The following is a 14,175-nucleotide window of genomic DNA, read 5'->3' on the forward strand; positions in this document are numbered from 1 at the left end:
ACAAAATTAGTTGCAAGGAATTTCACTCTGGAAAATGGATGTTCTGGCACATGTCTACTTGCAGAAATTTGTACAGAAATTTTAATTTGCAAGAGCTAGTCACAGATATTCAGTCAACCATGAAGTTGCAGAAATAATGTAAATGAGAGAACCCTGGGAATGTTCAAGGATCACTGCTGGTAATAAGCAAGGCAGAGAGTTCACAACATATAGAACTGATAAATATCATAAAAGAAAATGACCAATGAAGGTTTTCTTTAAGTCTTCTATTTTATGGAGGATGATGAAATCCAAGAAATGAACTGATGGCACAAAATTCACATAGTTATCAATCAATAAAATCTGGTAAAAACTAAGATATCTAATCTAGAGCTGTGTTCTTTCCATTAATTTATAATCAAAATGGCATATTAACTCTTAGCCAGCTTCAATGGTTTGCCAATTTTGCCAGAAAAAAATCTGATGTAAACCGGCTGACTTACCTTTCCAGGCATATGTTATTTCTTCCACCCAAAAATCTTTGAGTCTTAAGTTTTTCTGTGTGACATGTGAATCTCTTTAATCATACTTTTCTTTTAATAACTACTAAGCTGCTTGAAAAAAATATCATAAAAATGATCACTAATTCTTTCTCTCTGCCACTGAAGTAAAAGTATTAGAAGGTCTTAAAGCAAAGGTAGTTCTCCATATGGAACCAGAGTTCATATGGTGATGTGATGGGCGACTTTGTTTTCTTTACTGAACTACAGGAGCTACAAAGGCAAAGGGTCACATTGTATGGATTAAGATGCTGAGCTAACAGCAGGAAAAGCCAGTTAGGGGTCACAAATAATAAGAGAGGAACTGTTGGTTATGCAGTAGTATAGTTCATTTGAATGTGAATATTATCTATGTGCATCACAGGGACCAAAATATTTTCAAAATATATTTCAAAATATTCAAAATATTTCAAAAAATATTTGGGACCAAAATAAATTCAAAGGAAGTCTTTGTTTCAATTTGTCATTCATATGAAAAGAAATAAACAGGTAGATTCTTCAGTGCCCCAAACAGTACATGTCTGAAGTATATCAGACATTCCATTTCCAAGCTAGCAGGGTAGAATTTATGTAATGACTATGTCAGCAGAGCCTGAAAAAGTGAATGCTTAATGTAACACCTACCTAGGGGTGGCTTAGACTTAGTAGAAGCTAGCTCAGCATGTTGTAGTGCTGGGCTCAGGAGTTTTTGTCCTTAGTGTATATCCTCCTTCCATTACCTGACTCTATCAAAACACAAGTTAAAAAAAAAAAAAGGCAAAGAAATAAGAAAGATGTGGTGAGGGGGAACCAGAACAAGGTAAACAAAATAGCCCAATAGACAAGTTACTTTCCAGTCAAGTCTATTTCCATGCAAAATGGCTTTACTTTTCTTTGTGATTGTTTCCCAATACAGTTAGAAATAATATCATTTGAAGAACAACATCCACTGTGATTTTGTTGATATAGGATGCAAGGTATGCTCTGTTGTTTTCGTTTTCATCCCACTCTCGGGCACCATCAAAAAATATTTGTAGGATCAAAGTTGTGGTCATTCTTCCCACTCAATCTCTATAAAGACAGGATGGAGTTCATAGGATTACAAATGAATCAGTACACTCAAAAATAAGTGAATACATAGCTTCTGTTGCAAACTTCAGCTGCTTATCACCATAGTAACCTTGGTCTTGGCGTAAATGTCAAAAGGATAGGCAGAGTGAGTTGGCTTTGCCTTTTCTGTGGTAATAAACATTTCCACAGCAAGTGTCAGGAGATTTCCTTGTGATGGATGGTGTTTCTGTGAGAGTGGCTGCAACCATGGAGGCAAATTGACTCCCTACCTCAGGCTTTCATGATGAACTCTAGCACCCTTGCATACTTGGCATGGAATCTCCAGAAATAATCCTGGCCAACCCTCCTGTGTGATTTGTTTTGAATTTGTTTTCTTTGACAGTTCTGAAGCTATGCTTTCTTACAGCTGAATGGCCTGTGGCAGCTGGCTGCTGAGAGAAGTTTTCACTCATGTAGGTAATACATACATGCCAAGACAGAGACAGAGACAGAGACAGACAGATACACACACACACACACACACACACACACACACACCACATAGGTTGAGGGCACTGACTATTAAAAAAGAAGAAAGAATATGTTAAAAAATATGAAGTGAAAAACACTGTTAACAGCTTCTCTTGGCTTCACATACAAACTAAAATGACTACTGCCTATCTGAGCATTGCCAACTGACAAAAGAGAGGAAATGGCCATCATAACTCACTCTCTCCATTGAAAATGTTAAAAAAAATCTGGTTGATTTTAAATATCTAAGGCTCAAAATATTGCAGTAAGTATATTGTTTTATTAAAAGAGCATTTACCTGGTGATGAATATATTGAGAATTATTTAAATTTTATAACTGATTTTGTGTTACTAATTGGACACTGATGGCTACTACTTCATTGATTTAGAAAACTACCAGAATAATACCCAGAATGCACCTTCTCAAGATATTGAATAAAATTAAATGAAATGTTTTGCTTGTTTATTTGTAGGGTGAATTCCAAATCTCAGTGATGTTATTTTAAAGTACATAAAACAATGAAGAATGTAAACAAGAGGATATTGAAAGAGGGGGTGATATTGAGCCCAATAACAATTGAAAAGGAGAGCTTATGAGCCATCATTTTCACAAAGCACAGTAAAAATTCTACTATAACAGTGCACTACAGCTGAAGGTATTTATTCAATTTATGGACTCATTTGCATTAAACATACAGGAAAATTTCTCTGAAGGGGCTCCAGATGACCCATTTTCATCTCTGTGGTGGCTGAAATAATGATGCAGGAAATGTACGAAGCAAGCACAGCAGAGATTTCAGTTGAAGGATTAGCTGGGATATTGGATTATATCTTGGTGCAAAAGAGCATTAAGAACTTCTACTTCATTTTCATTGCTATAGGGAGGAAACTCAAAGATATGATTAATACAGATATGTAGTAGTAAGCCAGCCCACGGCTTACATGAACTGGGTATTTCTGGAAGGCAGGCTGGGGCTGAAAGAGAGAGAGACTAGACAGTGAGAAAATAATGAAGCCAAGATAAGTTTTCTTTGATCAAGGCCTACGAGTTTACTAAGAGAATGTGCTTATAAAGTGTGTGTGTGGGGGGGGGGGGGGCGGGGGGTGAGGTCCATCCCCTGCCAATCCATTCTTGGTGCCTGGAGCCAGCCTGTAGGAGATGTGCAGGATAGGATGTGTCTTCTGAATGTATCAAGGGTCTCTCAGCAGGTAGCAGAGTCTCAGAGAAGATCAGCAGCAACGATAGTTGACATAACAATATAGCCATCTAAGTTGGAAGGCTACACCCCAGGTGATCTCATATTCAGTGGCCTCAAGGTCTGAATCAGCCTGTTTTAAGGATGAGGGAAGCTACAATTTCCCCCCTGATTATATAATAAAAATTGCTTGACCGAGACATAAAATTTATTTATGCTCCATAGTCCTGCCTGGGAGTTATGGTGGCTGGCAGCGGCGCCTGGCTTGGGGACTCAGATTTTCCAGAGCCATTCTTATCTGTCAAGGAGCATACATGCAGCTTGTTTGTGTTTATTTTACACAAACATGGCTCTGTGGTGTATTATTAACAAACAATGACCTCTTGGCATGTACCTCTGTCTTAGACTGATATAGCTCCGAAATCTGGTTGCCCATCATTGGCTGACTGGTACACATAGCTCAACTTATTCCCAAATCAGACCAAAGCCACAATATATACTTAATATGCTTCTTCATATTGATGAATTTCTGTCACCTTCACTTGCTGGAGGCAAGACTGCAGGCTTGCTGAAATCAGGCTGTAAGGAGAGACTGACCTGCTTGAAAAACAAATTTGAGATAGTTGAAAACAACAGGATAAAAGCTTCTTTGGGGAAGTCCAGGTACTTTATTCAGTTGCAAATAAGCAACAATCAACTCTCTGTGTGGGGCAGGTGACTTTGAGAATTAGCAGAAAAGCCAAAAATCCTCTGAGAGTGGAGGCTGTGCTCCAAATTAACATTTTCGGCTCAAAAGAATTTTTAGCCATCAACAAGGTTAGAATCATACTTACTAAAAGATTCAGGATCTGTGTCCACTTGACAAAACAGTCTTACAGGCAGCCATCGAGCTCTGTCATCTTTTTGTAAAAAAAAACACAGACAGAACCTCTTCCCCAGATTAAAATGGGGTCTGGACCATTCCACGTATTAGTTAATGGGTCCCGCCATTTAACCATGGCATAAGAACTGGAAGTAAATGGATGCCAGTGTTGATCCGCTGCAGACTGACCTTTAACATCAGTTTGCAAAAAATTTAAAATGAACAAGACAAAAGCTAGATGTGCTTTTGGTGACTTTGGGGATATAACTGCCCCTGTTTTGTTTTTAAATCCAATTTTTTAGAGTGTGATGAGCATGTTCAACAGTTCCTTGTCTCATGGGGTTATAAGGAATTCCAGTTTTATGTTTGATACCAAATTCCTTACAAAATGAAGTAAAATTGTTGCCAGTATAGGATGGCCCATTATTTGTCTTAATGAATTTAGGCAATCCCATAGCATTAAAGGCTTGTAAACAATGATCAATTACATTTCTAGAGGACTCTGCCATCTGTAGAGAAGCAAAAAAAAATCTCTTGAAAAGTTATTAATAGTCACCTGTGCATAATTTATTCATTACTCTGAAATAAGGGTATCCATTTGCAGCAATTGATTAAGTATAAGTCCTCAAGAAAAAAACACCAATATGTGGAGACAGGTAGGAACTGAGGACACTAAGAACAATTTTTTTTACAATTTGATATTCATATTCTCTAAAAATACCAAAATATTATCTTAAGCCATTACTGTTTTGATCATGTAAAGATCGAGATTGTATGGCCAATTATTATGTAAGGCCTGTAGTCTGCCTGAGATATAAATTTAGCATGGTATTGCCTTAAGGTCTTGTCCAGGCAATCTAGGACAAATTTTTAAATGTCCAAAAACAATCTTCTAAAAAGAATAGCATTTTTTCTTATGAGTTGTATATGTATAAACCATTGCAAATTTGATAATTTATACTATCTGAGAGATGAAAATTTTTAAGCAATTGTAAGCTCTGAGATATATATTGATAAATATACAAATTAAAGCTTGATTATTCAACATATTAAGACACCACCTACAGCACACAATTTAATTCTCTGTGCCGAATCAGGAGGAAACTCAAAAGAATAAGTGTGTGATACAGATCACATATGCTTTTCTCCCACCGAATGGCTGCTTTAAACACAGTAAATGGGGTGCATGCATGCATGAATTTATAGAAGGTACAAAAGCATGCATAAAAACAATTTTTAACTTATCTTTAGGATCATGATTATTAATTTTATTTAAAATGATGGTATGCAATAGGCCAAATATCAATATTCTGTAATAACCAAATCAATTGCTGTATGGAACAAGGAACAGACACTTTGTCAGGTTCTTAAGACACAATTTTTTGTTATAGTTTTTCTAAAATATATGAATTTATCTTAATAAGCGCCACAGCAGCCTTAATAGGATGTTAAAATTTTGCTTTGAGGTAAATGCCACCTCGGCCTCCCCTGCTGCTGGCTCACTCTCCAGTCCAAAGAGGCTGAAGGGGCCATCCAGAAAGCACCTGAGTAGAGGCAGTAGAGCACCCTGAGCCCCCGCAGGAAAAATACGGCCACCACCAGTGGGGACAGGCGGATGCCCATGAGGGCCATGGAACGTGCTACCAGCGCTAAGGCCACTTCAGGCCTGCCACTGAGTCTGCTACAAAGGTGCCTGCTTCCTGGCACCCTCCTGCGCCATCACCGCTCAGGGAAAGCCGCGTAGCTGCCGATCCCCACACCCCGTACCCCACGGCCCTGCCTTGCAGCAGCCAGCAGCTGGCTGATCAGCCTTCTGCGTAGGCTAATGGTATGCCGGGAGGTAAAGAAAGATGATTTTATATTAATGTTTTCTCTTGCCAAAGAATTGCTGTGGGCACATTTAATAACCATAACTAAAATAATCAGCTAATATTTAATTACCACTGAGTATAATTGATAAAAATTATAAACACTTCCTTTATTTTCTGGAAAGCCTTTTGTTGTTTGTTTGTTTGTTTGTTTGTTTTTCTAGTTAATTTGTGTCTGTCAAGATAACATCCAACAAAGGTTTAAATCACTTTAAGACATTAAGGTGAGGTCTTAGCCAATTAATATCTCCTGAAAGCTTTTGAAAATAAAATTTTGAAGCAAATCAATTTCTCTTTCTTAGATTTTTCTGTACCACAATTTTCTAGTATAACTAAAACCCTAAATATTAAAAAGATATTGCCTGTGAATCTTATAGAGCAACAACTACTCCCCAGAACTTTAAAGCTCATTGTGTGAGAGCAAAGATTTGAAGTAAACTTCCCTTTAGAGGCATTAACTAATAAAATACTTTCCACTTAGGAAACAATACATACTGAAAGATTCAAACTCCTAGCTACTTAAATTGAAGCGGAGACAATAAAAATTTTTCTTACATAACGTAAAGTTATATTAGCCATACCTAGAGGCAACATTTTCCAGTGATTACCAGTTCACTAGAAGCAAACCCTTTATAATTACCAGGATGCAAAGGAAAAAACAAAATTTTAAATATATAATAACTTTACATGAAGTAGGCAAGCCAGATTGCAAAGCCTTTGTAAGTTCTACAGTATGATTGACCTATTATAAATTTTGAATTTTAACTTTATTTAGAACTACATCTGGATAGATCTGCAACAATGTTCTTTTAGCTAAAAGAAAATTCCCCTGACGGCAGGGAGAGGCAAATTTCAAGAACTTCCTTAGGCACTGTTTGAAAAACAAAAGAAAGTCGCACAAGCCCTGCAGATGCTGCTCTGAGCTTTGTTCCTCTTGCAGTGAGGCCAGATTTCATAATTTTTAAGTTTCTTTGGCAATATTAGACTATAACTACAACTTTAGGAAAGCAAAACCTATTTTAAAACAATTTATCATCTTTAAAATCAATATTAGAAGCATCACTATCATGTTACAAAGTTTAGCTGCTAGTTTATACCTATTAATGCATGACAGTACAAATTTTAATGTTTCATTAAAAAGATATTGTATTATATCTTATCTTTAAGTCTACCTTTTAGGATAAGAATCACATTAAATATTATCTCAACTAAAAGTATTCTTAGAGGCCTAGTTTTTTGGCCTGCTTTATGCCACGTGTTTGAAAGACTCCAAACCTGAGTTACCAATTTAAAGCTGTCTTGCTACCAATGTTACACCCTTTTAATCATACCCAATAACTTATAAGCTAATATTCTATGATGAAGACACGCAGAGTATATTACACCTTTAAGATCAGTAAAAAAAAAAAAAACAAATTAAGTGGCTACATGAATCTTATAAATTTAGACCAATCAAAGAATTTTACCTTTTCTAGCTATAATTATAAGATAAAAATCACTTTGTAATTTGCTAAACAAAATAATCATGACTGCAGAGAATTTTCTAGGAAAAAACTATCAGTTTATTTGCCTTAGAACTAAGAGGTTGTAGACTCCTTTTCTTTAAAAGTAGTTTTTCAGCAGTGGCTCCCCTGCTCTGCTTGATTCTTGGCTAAAGTATGGGCCAATCTTGGGATTTGCTGAACCAGCAGATAAAGTCTTTAGCTATTTTTATTTTCCAAAATGGAACACAGAACATTCAGTCATTCAGACAACGAAACAAAACAAACATGAATTGACACATGACTGGATTGGTGCACCAAACATTCGACAACGCAAAGAGGGCAGAGAACTTCTGATATAGGGGCCAGAGAGAATAAAACAGGGCATCCCCCAATTTCTCTCTGTCTCTGGGAGAGTTTCAACATCCACTTTCCTTTATTTTATTTTATTTTATTTTATTTTATTTTATTTTATTTTATTATTTTAAACCCTATTCCTCTCACCTGATACAGTTCTTGACTGTGGACAACCACCTGATTCGAAATTTCTAGTCCCACACATATTTCCCTGCCAAACCCTTAGTGGAATCAGTGCTGGGTTAGCACTGTTCCAACTTAGCCCATATCCTATCACAACTCCAGGAACACTTTAAAAAATGAAGTTTAAAATCAGCGCTGGCATAAATACCTGTTGCTCACTGTGCTCAATACCATCTTCTTATTCTTCCCTTCTCGTGGATCTTCACACAAGACAGTGGTCCTTCAGTGATTTCCCGCCGTTTCCAATCCCCTGGTTCAGATGCCAATCTTTAGTAATAACCCAGCCCATGGCTTACATGAAACGGGTATTTCTGGAAGGCAGGGTGGGGCTGAAAGAGAGAGATACTAGACAGTGAGAAAAGAATGAAGCCAAGACAAGTTTTCTCTGACCAAGTCCCGTGAGTTTACTAAGAAAATGTGCTTATAAGGGGGAGGGGTATCCTTGGTGCCTGGAGCCAGCCTGTAGGAGATGTGCAGGATAGTATGTGTCTCCTGAATGTCTCAAGGCTCTCTCAGCAGGTAGCAGAGACTCAGAGAAGAGCAGCAGCAGTGGTAGTTGACATAAAAATATAGCCATCTAAGTTGGAAGGCTACACTCCAAGTGATCTCATATTCAGTGGCAGCAAGGTCTGAATCAGCCTGTTTCAAGGCTGAGGGAGGCTACACAGATATTTTTATCAGAATTTAATGCCTACACTGATAATAAAAATTACTAATAGAATCAATAGTAACAAAATAAACTAGCTCTACCATTTGCTAAATTTCTGTTATATTGTGTTCATATTTTTAATACATAATCGTGTAATAATTCTTATCAAAATCTGTATACTGTTTTAAAATTGAAGAATATGAAACCCAAAGAGGTTAACTACTTTTCACAAATTTTTCCATTGTTATAAGAAATAGAATATAACACGAAACAAAGAAAACCTAAACATGTTTTTTGCCAATGAACCGATTCTCCTCAAACTTGTAGTTTATAGGATACTCTCTAGAAAATATTCATATATATATGTGAAAAAATTTACTGAAAGAAGTGATAAGAAAAATTATACCTGGTTATATTTTTTTGAAAAAAATCAATTCATTGATTTTATATAATATCATAATATATATAAATAATATATAAAATCTAATAATATCAAAATAATTGTGTTGAATTTAACCTCTTATACGAGTAGAGAATTTAGTTTGTAAAAACATTTACTAGACACTTAAAAAAATCTGGATATCAATCTCTTTATTGAAATTAATCCCAAAATACAGAGGTAACACACCAGCATTCTTATTTATTCTGGAATGATTTTCAAAATATTTTCAAAATATTTACTTTGGTTATTCTTAAAAACAAAGTAAGGTAGCTATGGTAACTGCTATTGATTAGGGATAATAAATATTACCATGGCTAATGAGAAAATTTGTTTACAATCTTTCATCTGGTGCTAGAGTTAGGACAGGGAATGTAATGTTCAAACACACATCCAATATTCTGTTGTTGTATTGCAATTCAGCATTCATATATCCTTCTAAATCTCCAAATTAAGTTTAATCTATTTACTTTAATGCGTAATGATTCAAGATTGATAATAACTTTAAAATGCTGTAAAATATTTTAAAATCATGTCACATATAACTTTCAGGTAAGGAAAACTTATTTTATTTTATTTTATTTTATTTTAAATTATTCCCTTTAAATCCTGTTCTCTGCCCCCTCTCCTTATCATCCCCTCCCACAATCCTTTTGTCTCCCCTGGGTATCTTTTCACACTGGAACTTCAAGTCTAGTTGCTTCCTTTCTTACTGAATTCAAACAAGACAGCCCAGCTGGTAGAACATATCCCACATACAGACTACAGCTTTTGAGATAGCCCCTCTTCCAGTTGCTCAGGAACCACATGAAAGTCAAACACACATTTCCTACATATGCTTGGGGATGCCTAGGTCCAGCCCATATATGTTCTTTGGCTAGTGGTTCAAACTCTGAGAGGTCTAAGGGTCCAGGTTAATTGAAACTGTTGGTTTTTCTGTAGAGTTCCTATCCAATTTGGGATCCTCAATCCTTCTGCCTATTCTTCAGTAAGAATCTATAAGCTCCATCCACTATTTGTGTATTGTTGGAGCCTCTCAGAGCACAACTTGTGGTCTTGTCTGCAGGCTTAACAGAGTATCATTAATAATGTTAGGGATTGGTGCTTGTGCATTGGAAGGGTATCAAGTTGAGATGGTTATTAGTTGGCCATTCCCTCAGCCACTGCTCTCTGCCTTGTGCCTGCATTACTTGTAGACAGGATAATTTTTGAGTTGTAAGTTTTGTGTATGGATGGTGTCTCTACCTCTTTACTGGGGTTCTTGTTTGACTATAGGAGGTTGGCCTCTTAAGGTTCCATATTCCCAATGAAATAGCTGAGGCCACCTCCACTGATTCTTGGGCTCTTCCATTTTCTAAGACCATGTCTTGTCCTAGAGATACCCATCAGCTCCTCATCCCCATCAATTTCAGATTCCCATTCATTTTCAGGGCCATCTAGTCATTTCTCCTGTCCATCACCACACCTGACCCTGAGTCCCCCATTCCCTTCCCCTCCCAGTTAACTGCCTCCATTGGCCTCTTATGGCTACTTTATTCACTCGTCTAAGTGATATTCAAGCTGTTTTGCTTGGGCCTTTCTTCTTGTTTAGCTCCTTTGAAGTCTGTGAAGTGTAACACTGTACCTGTATTTTTCGGCTAATATTCAGTAATAAGTGAGCACATACCATAAATACCATGCATGCCCTTTTGGGACTGGGTTACTTCAATCAGGAATATATTTTCAAGTTCCATCTATTTTCTTGTAAAATTTGTGGTCTTGATATTTAATAGTTGACTAGTACTCCATTATATAAATGTACTATATTTTTTATCCATTCTTCAGTTGAGAGACATCTAAGTTATGTCTCGTTTCTGTACATTATGAATAAAGCTGCAATAAATATAGTTGAGCAAGTTCCTTTGTGAGATGTTGATGTATATTTTGAGTATATGCCCAGTAATGGTATAGCTGAGTCTTGAGGGATTTCAAACTTGCACAATTTGGAAGTCAATTTGGCATTTTCTCAGAAAACTGAAAAAAAAAATATCTTAAGAGCTGCACTATAAGAAGAAATATGATGAATCAAGGCTATTAAACCATTTCTATGTAGTTGATTATGTAAATAGTAGATATTTGCAATGCCTATTATTGTTAAGATGATAATGTTTAGAATAAACAACAGTAAAAACACCCAAATACAAATTAAGAAAAAAACTGCTTGCAAATGAATAAGTCATAAAAAATATACAAGTCAGAGAAAGAATAATCTTATACATAATAAGGAGAAAAATGCTCAAAATCAACAATTAAGGAACTATCTATTAAATCACGGTTTACTATATGTCATCAATATTTAGAAAGGTACGGAATTTATGTTATACAAAATATTCAAAATGAATATTCAAGGAACTAATTATTAAATCATGTTTTGCTAAATTTCATTAATATTTAGGAATATTAGTAATTCTTAGAATATTTCACAATTGTTAAGATGGGAGAACATTTGTTTCATGTATCTTTGTTAGGAAGGTAGACATGTGACATTGTTAAGGAGAGTATTCTGACTATAATTTAAATATGAAGGAACATCACTCTGACACTTATAAAAATGTGGCAGATTACTCAGTGATAAGTGGATATTATGCAAAGAGCATAGAATATCCATGATACAACTCATGGACCACATGAAGCATAAGAGGAAGAAAGACCAAAGACTGGATGCTTCAGTCCTACTTAGAAGGGGGAACAATATAATTAAAGGAAGTAGAGGGTGGGAAGGACATAGGAAGAAGAGAGGAAGGAGAGGGGAAATGATGGGCAGAATCAGATATGGCAGGAGAGGAAGAAGATGTACAGATGGTCAGGAAATTGAACAAAGGTGTATAGCAGTGGGCAATGGGGAACTGGGTGTAGCAAGCAGAAAAGTCCCAGATGCCAGGAAAGCAAGAGAGTCTCAGGACATCATGGGGATGACATTAGCTGAAATAACCACAAAGGGAGAACCTGTTGAGACCATATCCAGAGGTTAGGTATGTACCCACCCCCAGAGGAAAGATGGGGCCACCTACCCATATCAGAATCTTAACTCAGAATTGTTACCATCTGAAAGAAATACAGAGACAAGGAATGCAACAGAGACTGAAGGAAAGCCCCCAAGAGACTGCTCCATCTGGGGATCTACCCCACATACAGACACCAAACCCAGACACTATTGCTGATGCCAAGGAGTGCTTGCTGACAGAAGCCTGATACAGCTGTCTTCTGAGAGTCTCTGCCAGATCCAGACCAATATAGATGCTGATGCTTGCAGTCAACCATCAGATTGAGCACAGGGACCCCAATGGTGGAGTTAGTGGAAGGAATGAAGGAGCTGAAGGGGGCTTATCTGGCATCAATGAGAGGGGAGGCCTTTGGTCCTATGAAGGCTTGATGCACCAGTATAGAGGAATACTAGGGCAGTGAGGAAGGAGTGTGTCTGTGGGTGTGGGAGCATCATCATAGAAGCAGGGTACAGGGAGGAAGGGATGGGGGTTACTGAGTGGGAACCAAGAAATGGGGTAACATGTGAAATGCAAACAAATAATATATCTAATTTTTAAAAATGTGGGAGATATCTTAATAAATGAACAAACAAAAATAAACATCGAACTATTAACCCAAAATCTCAATAGACTTAACACATCCAAAGAAGATCCTAATGAATATCATATAACACAACAAGAAGATTCAGTTAAGTTTTTTTAAGTGTATAGACTTATACTAAGCTAAGGTAAGAGAGTGAATGCTTTAAGGCTAAATGCAGGGGACTTAGCATCATCATGTATGTTTCCCTTACAAATAACCCTTTCAGTCATAGTAGAATCAATCCAAAGAAACTTTTTTTCCTATTATTTTTTTAAGAGAAAAGAACAGAAGAAAAATATAGAATGTTATAAGAACCTTGTATTAAAACTTCTTGAACCAAAAATAGCATGACACTAGTAGTTACAAAAAAGATAAAAATTAATCAAAGAACACTGCTGCGAAATTTGAAATAACCCCCCAAAAGCAGCAGTAATGAGAAAACAAGCAGCGTAAACAGGAAATAATTCACAGAATATGTGCAAGAATATTTCCATGTAAATAATTACTTAAATGTAAGTGTATGTATTGCCCCAATTAAAAGACAGAGAGTAGTTGATTAAAATTTTAAAATATTCGTAAGATGGACATTGTACCACATGCCTGCATATAATTGTAGTGTTTGGGAGATAGAGGCAGGAAGATTAAATGTCCAGTTTGGTCCTAAGCTACATTGCTATTTTAAGGCGAGCATTTGCTACAAGAGATCCCGTATAATAATAATAATAATAATAATAATAATAATAATAATAATAACAACAACAACAATAATATTACTATCACTATTATATTAAACAAACTGTCACATGTAGGAGACTAATTTAGCCTTAAGGACACACAAATCCTAAAGACGTAAAGGTTTTCTACATGAATGCAAAACCATGAAAATACGTGTAGACATTCTCCTATTAGATAATAGAGCTTTCAGTTCAAATCTGTAGTAAGAGACGAAGAATAACTTGTATGAAGATAAAGAGGGTAATGCATCAAAGTGACATGCAACAGCAAATGCATATGCACTTGACATGGTAGCATAAAAACATATAAAGTAAATGTAAACAGAGATAAAGGGCCAGACAGTCCACAGTACAACAGTAGTAGGAGAATTCAGTATCCCACTTTAAACAATTAATAAGTCATCTGAACAGAAAGTCATTACAGAAAAAATGTGTTTGAGTAACATTATACACCACACAAGCATATGGAATTTCTGTGATGCTACAGAAGCAGACAAATTCTTAAGCATATAGAGATCATTATCAAACCAAAAGTTTCATTAACCATAACATGATTCAAATTAGTTCAGGTATCTTTTCTTCTCAGAGTAGTGTAAGCCTGGGAATAAATAACAGGCGAATTGTGGAAAACTAAAAATAATGTAAAAGTTAAACAACATACTCCTGAATATTAGTAGGTCAAAAAGAAGGAAGAAAGGAAG

Source organism: Mus musculus, chromosome X (assembly GCF_000001635.26).
Source record: "Mus musculus strain C57BL/6J chromosome X, GRCm38.p6 C57BL/6J".
Taxonomy (NCBI): Eukaryota; Metazoa; Chordata; class Mammalia; order Rodentia; family Muridae; genus Mus; species Mus musculus.